This window comes from Urocitellus parryii, chromosome 11 (genome assembly GCF_045843805.1).
Source record: "Urocitellus parryii isolate mUroPar1 chromosome 11, mUroPar1.hap1, whole genome shotgun sequence".
Lineage (NCBI taxonomy): Eukaryota > Metazoa > Chordata > Mammalia > Rodentia > Sciuridae > Urocitellus > Urocitellus parryii.
In genome coordinates, this window is record NC_135541.1 from 112,200,810 (window position 1) to 112,211,881 (window position 11,072).

Genomic DNA, 11,072 nt, shown 5'->3' on the forward strand with positions numbered 1-11,072 from the left:
ACATGTAAATATACTAAATGATAAATAATTACAAACTGAAAATATTTATAAAGTTAACCATAAGTTCATGTGGACTTTGCAGGAAATGAATAGATAAATAATTTATGGAAAGCATAAAGCAGCCAAAATACCAGCCAGAAAATAGGGAAATAAAAATGTAACTGATATTGTTCAAAGAAACACTGAGTTTCCATTATGAGATCCACTTGCATTTATGTGAATATAATATGGCTTTTTTTGGTTTTCCTTTGTACTTTATAATTTGTGATAAGTATATACGAAACCTATGTCTATACATCAACCACTATTGTAAAATTTTCAAGTTGTAAAGTTTTTAATATACTTATGTAAATATATATGCATTTTTTGTGAGTGTGTGTGTGCATGCACTGACTGAGATGAAACCCAAGATCTTGCACAAGCATGGCAGGTGTTTCACTGTTTTGCCACAACCCATGTACAAATGTGCATTTTTAATCTTGGTTCTCTCTCTCTCTCTCTCTCTCTCTCTCTCTCTCTCTCTCTCTCTCTCTGCCTCTCACTCCCTATCTTTCTCTCACTCTCTCTACTTTGTATTTTTGGGACACAGATGGCACCCAGGGGTCATTTACCACTGAACTACATCCCTAGTTTTTTAGATTTTTTTTTTTTTTACAGTGACAGAGGGTTTTTCTAAGTGTATCAGGCTGGCCTCCAATTTATAATCTTCCTGCATCAGTCCTCAGTCCTTGGATTACAGGCATGTCTTGCCATATCTGTCTATTTATCTCTTTTTGAAAGGATATCCAATGCCAATTTTAACTTTGTATTGTATATATTTCATATTGCTAAAATGTACTTTTTATCATGTTCTAATTAACATTCTGCTAATACTCTATTGATTGTTGTTGCTGTTTTATGGCTGAATAAAAATTTCACATGATTAACCACTATCTTTTACTACTTCACACATGTGCTTTCTTGTTTTGCCTATTTATTTTATATAGAGTATAAACTTGATCTCCCTGCTGATTAGTGTGCTAGGTCTCACATACTTTTCCATTCTCTGGGATCCTCAGCCTCCTCCCTTCTGCTTTTGCTCTAGTTCACTGTTGGCAATTTCTCTTATCTCTACTAGTACATAGGTGCTGGGTCTTACTCTAACATAGCAAGGCACAGGTCTGTGTGAAAACAAAGAAATTTAAAAAATCATCTTTATCTCATGACAATGTTTCAGACAGAAGAAACTATGCATAGGAACTGTCAGATTTATGAATAAAGAGTCACAAGGCATTTACTAAACGAAAAAAAATGAAACCTGAGAAATAAGATCCTGAGAATAAAGTTCCCTGACATGTTATTTACAATTTAGTTATATAAGTAATTCAAATAGATGCAAATAACACAATTTATCATACATCTGTAAAACTGGCAATTTTGGAGGCTGAAGCCAGATTATTAAAAATACAAAGCCAACTAAGCAAGGTCATTCTATTTCCAATTGTGCTCTCTTAAAATCTCATAACTGTAGGGGGAACAGTGGCACACTATTGTAATCACAGAAGGTTGAAGGTTGGAGCAGGAGGATTACAAGTCCAATTTCAGCAACTTAGTGAGGTCCTATGCAACATAGAGAGACCCTGTCTTAAAATTGAAAATGCTCAGACTGTGATTCACTGGTAAAGTGTCAATGGGGTCAATCACCAAAACCTCTAAAAAAACTAATACCCACAATTTATAAAAAATAAATTAATGAATTATCTAATAGTTGTTTAAATTACAAAATCAGTACTTAGTACTTATGTGAAGAAATTTGGCCTACACATTGTTTAGCCTCACTTTTAATTTCTACTTGAAGGAGACAACTTACAGTTGAGGTACATGATATATATTGTAAATAACTGAAGAATTGTAATCCCCTGAGACCAGAATATATACATTACTTTTAGTTCATTATCCAGTTTCATGAGGCCTAATTATAATAGTATAGTTTTAATAACCAGTGTTATTAACAAATATTAATTTAGTAATAAAATAAAAAACAAATTTGAAATATGTATCTTGCTTCAGATATATATATACATATTGCTCAGCAAGCACCAATCATGATGGTGTACATCTATAATTTTAGTAAGTTGGGATGGTAAGGCCATCCAAATAAGTACAAGACTCCTAGTTATGATGGTGAATTTCTGTAATACCAGAAGCTCAGAAGGCAAAAGTAGGAAATTCTCAAGTTTAAAGGCAACCTCAGAAATTTAGTAAGACCTTAAGCAAATTGGTAATTTCTTGTCTCACACACACACACACACACACACACACACACACACAAAGCTGTGTATGGTGGTGCATGACTCTCAGTGATTTAGAAGATTTAGCCAAGAAGATTGCATGTTCAAATCCAGCCTCAGCAATTTAGAAGAGCTATAAACAACCTAGTGAAACCCTACCTAAAAATAAAGCATAAAAAACCTGGGAATGTGGCTTAGTTGATATGTACCCATGATTCAGTGCATTGTCTCAAGAATTAAAATAAAGAAAAAGAGAAAAGAACAAAACTAAACAAAAAAAAGTTTTTGATGTGATTCAGTGGTTAAGTTCCTGTGGGTTTACTTCCTGATACTTATAAAACTATAAAACCAATTGGGCAATGTAGGCAGAGATAATATTGTTCAATTATAGAACACTGCTACGTTTGACCCCAGTACAAAGAAAAACAAGAATAAGAAGAATAAAATAAAGAGCCTCACATTCACTTAAGTCAAATACACAGTAATTTTTAAAAAAATTTTATTATTTAGTTGTTGTTGAACACAATACCTTTATTTTATTTATCTATTTTTATGTGGTGCTGAGGATCAAACCCAGGGCCTCACACATGCTAGGCAAGTGCTCTACCTCTGAGCCACAGCCCCAGCCCCAAAGTAAATTTGTTTTTAATTAATTAAGCAATCAGTGCCTTAGTTAAGTTGGTAGACTTACAGAATTTACAAGAGTTGGTCCTGCACATTCAATAAGAGAAAGGCTGGATTAACTGAAATTGAATGATAGTTTTTCTCAGCCCATATGAGGACTATCCATTGATGAATAACTAATGTGGCACCAAGCACATGGTAGACTGCAAGATGTACATGCTGAAGCTATTGATTGCACCCTGAAAAAAAAAGTGTAAATTGGTAAAATTAAGCCAGGATTTTTGTAACAAGCCAAATGTGTGGGGGGGGGGAGATGGATAAAAATGTTAAACACCCTGTTTTTACATGTTTTTCTTTAGAAACCCCAAAATATGTATCAAAGAATATAAGGAAGAATACTGAGAATGCTTCCCACATGGTGTGAGGTGTTTTTTTTTTTTTTTAATTTTTCTGGTACTAAGGACATATATTCTAAATATACAGTTTCATATGTTCCTTTCAATATCCATTAAGAAGTAGAAAAATGTGTATTTCTATTGCCTTTTATACTTTTGTTTGTACCTTTACTTGTCTATTTTCTTGATCTATATTTCTAGACCAGCATTTATAAATAGTTGGAACTGTTTTTGTTGTTGTTGTTGTTGTTGTTTTTGTTTTTCGTTTTTTTTTTTCTGTTCATTAGTTCTGTTGGGCTAAACTTTTATGAATATCTTCATGCTGTCATGCTAAAGTTCTCTCAAAAGATCATATTTTAATGAATGTATACTAAATAAATTATGGCTATGTTTCTAATGGACACATTGTAGCAATACATTAATTACTAAGCAGAATTAAACTAAAACAATTCACAATCACCTATGAAGTAGTCACATTACTATGTTCTTTATAGGCTTATCAGATGTGATGATGACTGGAATAAATAAAATTAAATGTTTCTTTTTTGGATGAATCAAAATTTTGTCCTTGGCCTACTCATCATAAAATGACAAATTTGAGTACAAACACTAAAAAGTGTTTGGGGGTCAAATAAGATTGAAGAAATATGAGCTTATTTATTTTTAGTTACCAGCATAGCTACAAAAATATTACATGTTGTAAAACACTGTCAAGGAAATGACACTAACATGATATATCAAATATTTAATTTAATATGTAATATATAAAAATCATAGAGAAACATTACCCCCCATAATTGCTACCACAATAATAGTTATATACTGAATGGAAATATATTTCTGTTAGTGCAATACAGTTGTATTTGCAAGTTTAAAATAACATCAAATTAAAAGATGCAAGAGGTAGCTGGGCAAGGTGGCATACACCTGTAATCCCACTAGCTCTGGAGACTGAGGATGAAGGATTTCAAGTTCAAAGCTAGCCTCAGCAACAATAAGGCACTAAGCAAATCTGTGAGACCTTGTCTCTGAAACAAATACAAAATAGGGCTAGATATGAGGCTCAGTAGTCCAGTAGCCCTGCATTTAATTACTAGTTATACCCACCATCAATCAGAGACTTTGATGGGAAACTTTGAAGAAACCAATAACAATGAGGTAGAAAAAGTAGAGAATGGGACCCTAAAATTGATCAAACAACATTCACTCAATGAAACAAATGATAGAAAACTAGCCAACAAATTGACCAAGTTTAAATTGAGTAGGTTAAAAAGCTAAAAATGTATCAGCCAATCTCCAAAATATAAAACAAAAGTGATCAAGATATGTATAACAGTGTAAAACCTCCTTCTCTGAAAATCAGGTTTTTTTAAAAATAAATAAATAATAAAATGTATCCCTATTAGGATCATAAGGAAATAATACTTAAGGAAGAAGTTACCAGAAGTAACTAAAAGCAAAGAGAACATGTGAGTGTCTAGCATAAAGAGAATAGTTTACCATAGGACACCAATAGGTTACATCACAAAGAAACTGTTATTTTTGTTTTGTTTTGCTTTTGTTGTTTTTTGTTTTGTTTTGTTTTTGGTGCTGGGGATTAAACATGGCCTTGTGCATACAAGGCAAGCATTCTACCAACTGAGCTATATCCCCCGCCCAAGAAACTGGTACTGAGAAATGAATCACAAATAAACTTACATACTATTCTTAAATTTAAACCTGCCTGATCAACCTGTTTCTGACTCTCAGAAAAGGAAGGGAAGTTTCAATCATGTTTTATAGCAACTTTGTTCAATGGACTCTTAATTACTACTTAATGCTGATCACATTATCATGATGGAAATTTAAATACATAGATTTAATTTGCAGTATTTTGTGATTTTTAATATAGTGAAAAAAAGAGAATTAGACACTTATTGGAATGAAATAATCAGAAATTATTTCTTACAATTTTGGATTATTTAAATACAAGATGTTCATAGTGTGAGTGACTGTGAATGTACAAATTTCAAACTATTTCAAAATGATGAAATAGCCGTACTACCTATGAAAGCTCTAAGAGAAAATTATTCCTTTCATTTTCTCAAATCTCATGGCTTCTAGTATTCCTTAGCTTGTGACCACAAATGCTTTTCTTCTGAATTGATCGAACACTCAAAACACAGAAAACAGGTAAGCCCTCTCACAGGGAAGATGGTAGTAATACAGCAGAGAAATACCCTCGAACTCACAGGGTCTGAGAACCATATTATATGATATGGAAGACCTCCTAATAGACTGGCTCTTCCAAATATTGTTTGTAAAGATAGAAAAAAGTCAGTTCATTAAACAAAATGAGTGAAATGATTCTGTGCCTCTGTCAGCGAGAATAAATTCTAAAAGAGCCACAAAAGTGAGTACAGAACTGGGCATTACAAGACATAGCTGACAAAATCCTGAAAACAAGAGAAAACAATAATTCAGAAAGCACTTTACTCTCCTAAGCTCATTTGAGAGAATCAAATTCAGATGAACAGCAGACGACAGAGGCATATCCAAACAGATATAACAGTATCTTTTTTTTTTTTTTACTAAAATTTTATTATTATTTCCCACAATTATAGAGTTCTAAATCACTTCAATTACTACTTTCTTCATCTTTTGGATGTTATCTTTACCTTGTACATACAACTCATATAGCACACTGAATTTACCCCTGCATTTATGAACTTATCATTTATCTTTTTCTCGATATAACTGTATATGGATGTGTATATTTTTATCCCACATTTCCAAGATTCTGCCATAAAAATTTCTTTGATACCACCTCCCTGAAATGCATTTTTGTCATTTTAGTTCAGTACAACTAAATGTTCCATTCCATGTAGTTGGGAAAGATGGGGCAAATTCAAGTTTTCCCTATTTGACTAATTATCCACTAGAATTAAAGATCAACCTCAGTGCCTCCAGAGGATCTAATTCTCACTCACCTTTCTTATACATAGTGTTTTATTTTTTATGCAAGCAGCAGTCATTGTATTTAAAAGGTGAGTAAAAGATTCTGAGATGCATATGGTGCTTTAGAGGTTCCCAAATCCCTAGGATGGTGGTTCTGACACCACATTACCACTGAAGCATCTTGATTGCATTCCATCTTGGTCACTGGTACTATGCTTCCACTGAAAGTGATTCATTAGTTATGAGTATTGTTCTTTTTCTGCCCTCAATACTCTTGGAATTGTGGGGATTGGTGATAGGTTTAGAATCATAATTTTCAACACACTTATCATAGACTCATTTGATAAAAAGAGACACCTATATTCTAAGAAGAAAGAAGACCATTTACTAAGTCCTAAAGAGGTAACAGAATAAACACTGGGAATAAAATGGTAGCTAGTCATTCAATAAATTTACTACTTTCTGAGGAATACCTTATGAACTACCAATTCAACTTCTAGATGGGAAGAGTTAAACACAGAAGCCATTCACCTGGCTCTTTTACTTGGGAACTGTGCAACAATTACCTTTTTCTTTCTCCCCAAATTTTATTTCTGCTTCCAAGAAAACTACCCCTCTACCCTCATGATGCCATTGTAGACTTGTTGCATCTGAACCCTTCTACTGCTCAAGTTTTTTCTTATTCTTTATTGCTCTTTTCCATCCTACCCCCATATATTCCACAATTTTTTTGAAATATTTATTTTTCAGTTGTAGTTGAACACAATAGCTTTATTTTATTTATTTCTTTTATGTGGTGATAAGGATTGAACCCAGGGCCTCTTATATGCTAGGTGAGCCCTCTAGAGCTGAGCCAAACCCCCAGACCCTTCACAGATACATTTTTGTAAAATAATAATAATAATAATGGCACCTACACACACAGTATCCACCAGTCTTACATCCTGCTTTATTCATTTCCTGCCTTGTGCATGAATAATTTTGAGATCCCCTCCATTCAGTCATCAATAGTGCAGAGTGCTCAGAATTGGGGTAAAATATATAGAAAATTAGAGGTTGATTACACAACATTAAAGATATGTATATAGTGGGATGCCTCTAAAGCTGAGGATAAAAAGAAAATTTACAGACTTCAGTAGTTAAAATAAAAGGCCTAAAATTAATAAAAATTAATGATTTTGAAAAGACAATTTCATAAAAAGAGAGTAAAGGGCAGACCATACTAAGCAAAAGGGAAAATTTTAAATACACAATAAATGTACATATGCACAGAGTGTCATGTGTGGGTGCTTCCAAATGACAAATTCAATTAAAAGAGAGATGATTAATTGAGATATAACAAAAAATTAATTGTATATAATGGTAATATATATGTACCTGTAACAAATATGCCTCAAATAATGATGGGTATTCATTTCAAGAAATGCACTCTAAACTTCTTTGTTTTTAATATCATGGTGAATAATGACATATAGATTATTGTATTACCAAATGTTTAGGCTACATATTATATTTACTTGAGTACATCACTGAATAACAGATGATTTCATCACACATTGTTGAATAGTATGAATTTATAGAAATATGTATATATCTTATTGTAATATGAATAAATAGACTTGTGTAAGTAACATAGAACCTTTATTAAGAAAAAGAAAAAGAAAAAAAAATAGTTGAAACTTAGAGAAAGTTTTCAGTGCTTTTCAGAAATAGAAATATAACATTATTTTCAAAGAAAAACCATTGGGACAAGGAGATTTCTTTTTTGGAGGGGGGCAGAAATGATATTATATGCTTTCTTAATACCAGAAAAAAAACCCACATCATTTTCAGAAGTAATATATACTTCAATATAGAAATAAAATATAGCTGTGAATGACATTACACTTACAATCTCAATGACTTGGGAGGCAGACTGAAGAACCAAAAATTCAAAGAAAGCGTCAACAATTTAGCAAGGCCATGACCACCATCAGAAGTTCCTGTCCCAAAATAAAATAATAAATGGCCTGGGTATATGGCTGTGGCTTATACCTAGTTTTAATACCTAATATATATCTGTCAAAACTATAACAAGGGATTTTTTCTAGGTGGAGTGGCACAAGCCTGAAATCACAAAACTCTGAAGACTCAGGCAAGAGGATTGTGAGTTCAATGCCACCTCACCAAAATGAGTCACTAAAAACCCCAGTGAGACCCCGTCACTAAATAACATATAAAATAATACTGGAGATGTGATTAATTTGTCAGGTGCCCCTGCATTCAATCCCCAGCATGAATAAAAGGGATTTATGCCAAAAATGCCACAGTACATGCCTCTAATGCCATCTATTTGGGAGACTAAGGCAAGAAGATTAAAATTTCAAGGTCAGTGTGGGCCACTTGCTGACAACCTGTCTCTATATAAGTTTAAAAAAATGGCTGGAGATGTTAATGAGTGTAATGGCAACTTGGTTTAAATCTTAAGAACCACAAAACAGAGCAGTTATTTATTTTCAAAAAGTTACACAAATATGTTAAAAATTTATAAGTGGAGCAACATTAAAATAAAAATTTTGTTCATTAAACAGTACAAAGTTGGACTGGGGTTGTGGATCAGTGGTAGGTCACTCACCTGGCACATGTGAGGTCCTTGGTTCCATCCTCAGCACCCCATATCAATCAATAAATAACATAAGAGTATTGTGTCCAGCCACAACTATATAATAGAGTATTTAAAAAAAACAAAACAAAACAACAACAACAAAAAACATATAAAGAGAATTGACAAAGTGGAAAAACTAATAACCTCACATAAAATTAAGCATGTGTAATAAAAAAGAAAATGACACTTTTGGTAGGAAAAATGTTCATAAATTAAAACCTCTCAACATCTTAACAAATTAGAAAAATACAAACTAAAATCAGATACAAAAAAATTACACAGTATTGATCAGGACAAAAAGCAAATTATCTTGAATTAGAGAAGAAATGTAAATTGCTACTATTTTTTGTGTATTTATTTAATATATATGATACTCGTCAACCAGTAGCATAGTCTGTGGAAATTACTGTACTTCTGAACCCTGATAATATATAGTTACATGATAGCATAAAGTTACGCCTATGTTAGCCCAAGCAGTTGAAACCAGAGAAATAGGTGCAAAGAGGAGGTACATTCAAAATAAATAAATACTATATAAGTTTGAAAAAAATTGCTTTTTTGGAATGAGACACATTTTTAGTTTTATTGAAGTTGCATCCCCTTTCTCCACAAGAAAGTCTTAACTGGGCTTCTCCAGAAATCTTCACGTTGGCTGATTTTAGGACTGTCAGCAAAAGAGTTTCTACAAAAGAGTGCAATGTAGATAAACTTCTAATTGTCATGTTTCCGGTTTTACTTGGCCACTGGTCAGGAAAAATATCAGCACTCCAGTGATGGACACCCCCTTACTAGTTTCTCACGAACATGTATCCAGTAGAGTAGTTTGTAAAAATGTGTAAGCAAGGCCTCTGGCCTTGAGCTGGGGTTTCACAAAGATGTCTACATTTCTAAGAAAAGAGAAGTTACCAATTGGGCTCCATGGTAATAGCTGGAAAAGGAGGAAGGAAAGGGGAGAAGAAGCTCTTCTTCTCAGGTACTGTCCTTGAAGGGTTAACTTGTCCAGAAAAGTGAAAGGAAAAAAATGCTTTTATGTGACTTCTGCAGTCTGTGTACTTCTGAGCCCCTCCCCTTACATGCTGGCTATAAAACTCTAAAAATACCTGAATTCAGGGTTCAGGGGATTGATTGATTACAGCAAAACTGTGCCCTTTGAGTCTGGATGCAGCCAAATAAAACTGTTTCCTCCTATCTTCAGTGCCTTGCCTCATCTCTTTCTACAATATCATTATATTCAGTAAAATTGACAGAACAAAATATTACATACAAGTGATATCTGTGTAACACATCACATGTATAAAAGCTTTCAAATACAATATATGCAACTTACCACAAAACAAAAATTTAAAGCGGACATAAAGTGCTCCATTATACACATCATGTGTGTAAATAAAATTCATAATTACAAAAAAAATTATTTATCTCAGTTTAATGTATAATATCCCCCATTAAAATTTTAGTATATTTAAAATGTTTTTCTAAAATTTATCTAGGATAAAAGTATGTAAAGTAGCCCAAAATCTCTAATTTTGAAGACCAAATACACTTGCTATTGTTATGTGACACTAATGTGTATTATGAAACCATATGCAATAATACGAACAATGAATCATAAATTAACAAAATATGAATCCATTCATATGTCAATTTTTGGCATTGTTAAGAGCAATAGAAAGGCCTAAATAAAACCATCCATATTAAAAATAATATTAGACATGAACAGAGAAATTATCCAACCTGAAGTTGGAATTTGGTATTAGTAGCACAGTTCACTATTAGAGTGTGTGTGCAGAATGTGCAAGGTACTCAGTTCCAAACTTAGAAACACAATAAAAGGAAGATGTTAAGGGGGGGATCTTGTTGAAAATAAATCAGAATATTAAAATTCTGCATTCTCCCTCCATCTATAAATACAGTTAATAAAAAGCTACTCATGTTCTGAGTGTCTCATTGACAAAGTCATAAATGAGTAGACTTAAATATATTTGACAATTTAGAAAATAACTATTGTCAATCAGAATGAAAAGCTAGGGTACACTGAATATTAGTCTTGTCTTGAGAGAAGCATTGCATTTGGGACCAAATCCCCATTGGCCAGCATCACCCACAGTAAACAGAAATGTAGGAGAAGTGATATACAAGTGTCTAAGCAACAGAAAATATGGTGATTTCTTGGAGCTATGAAAGCCTCTGCAAGTGTTTTAT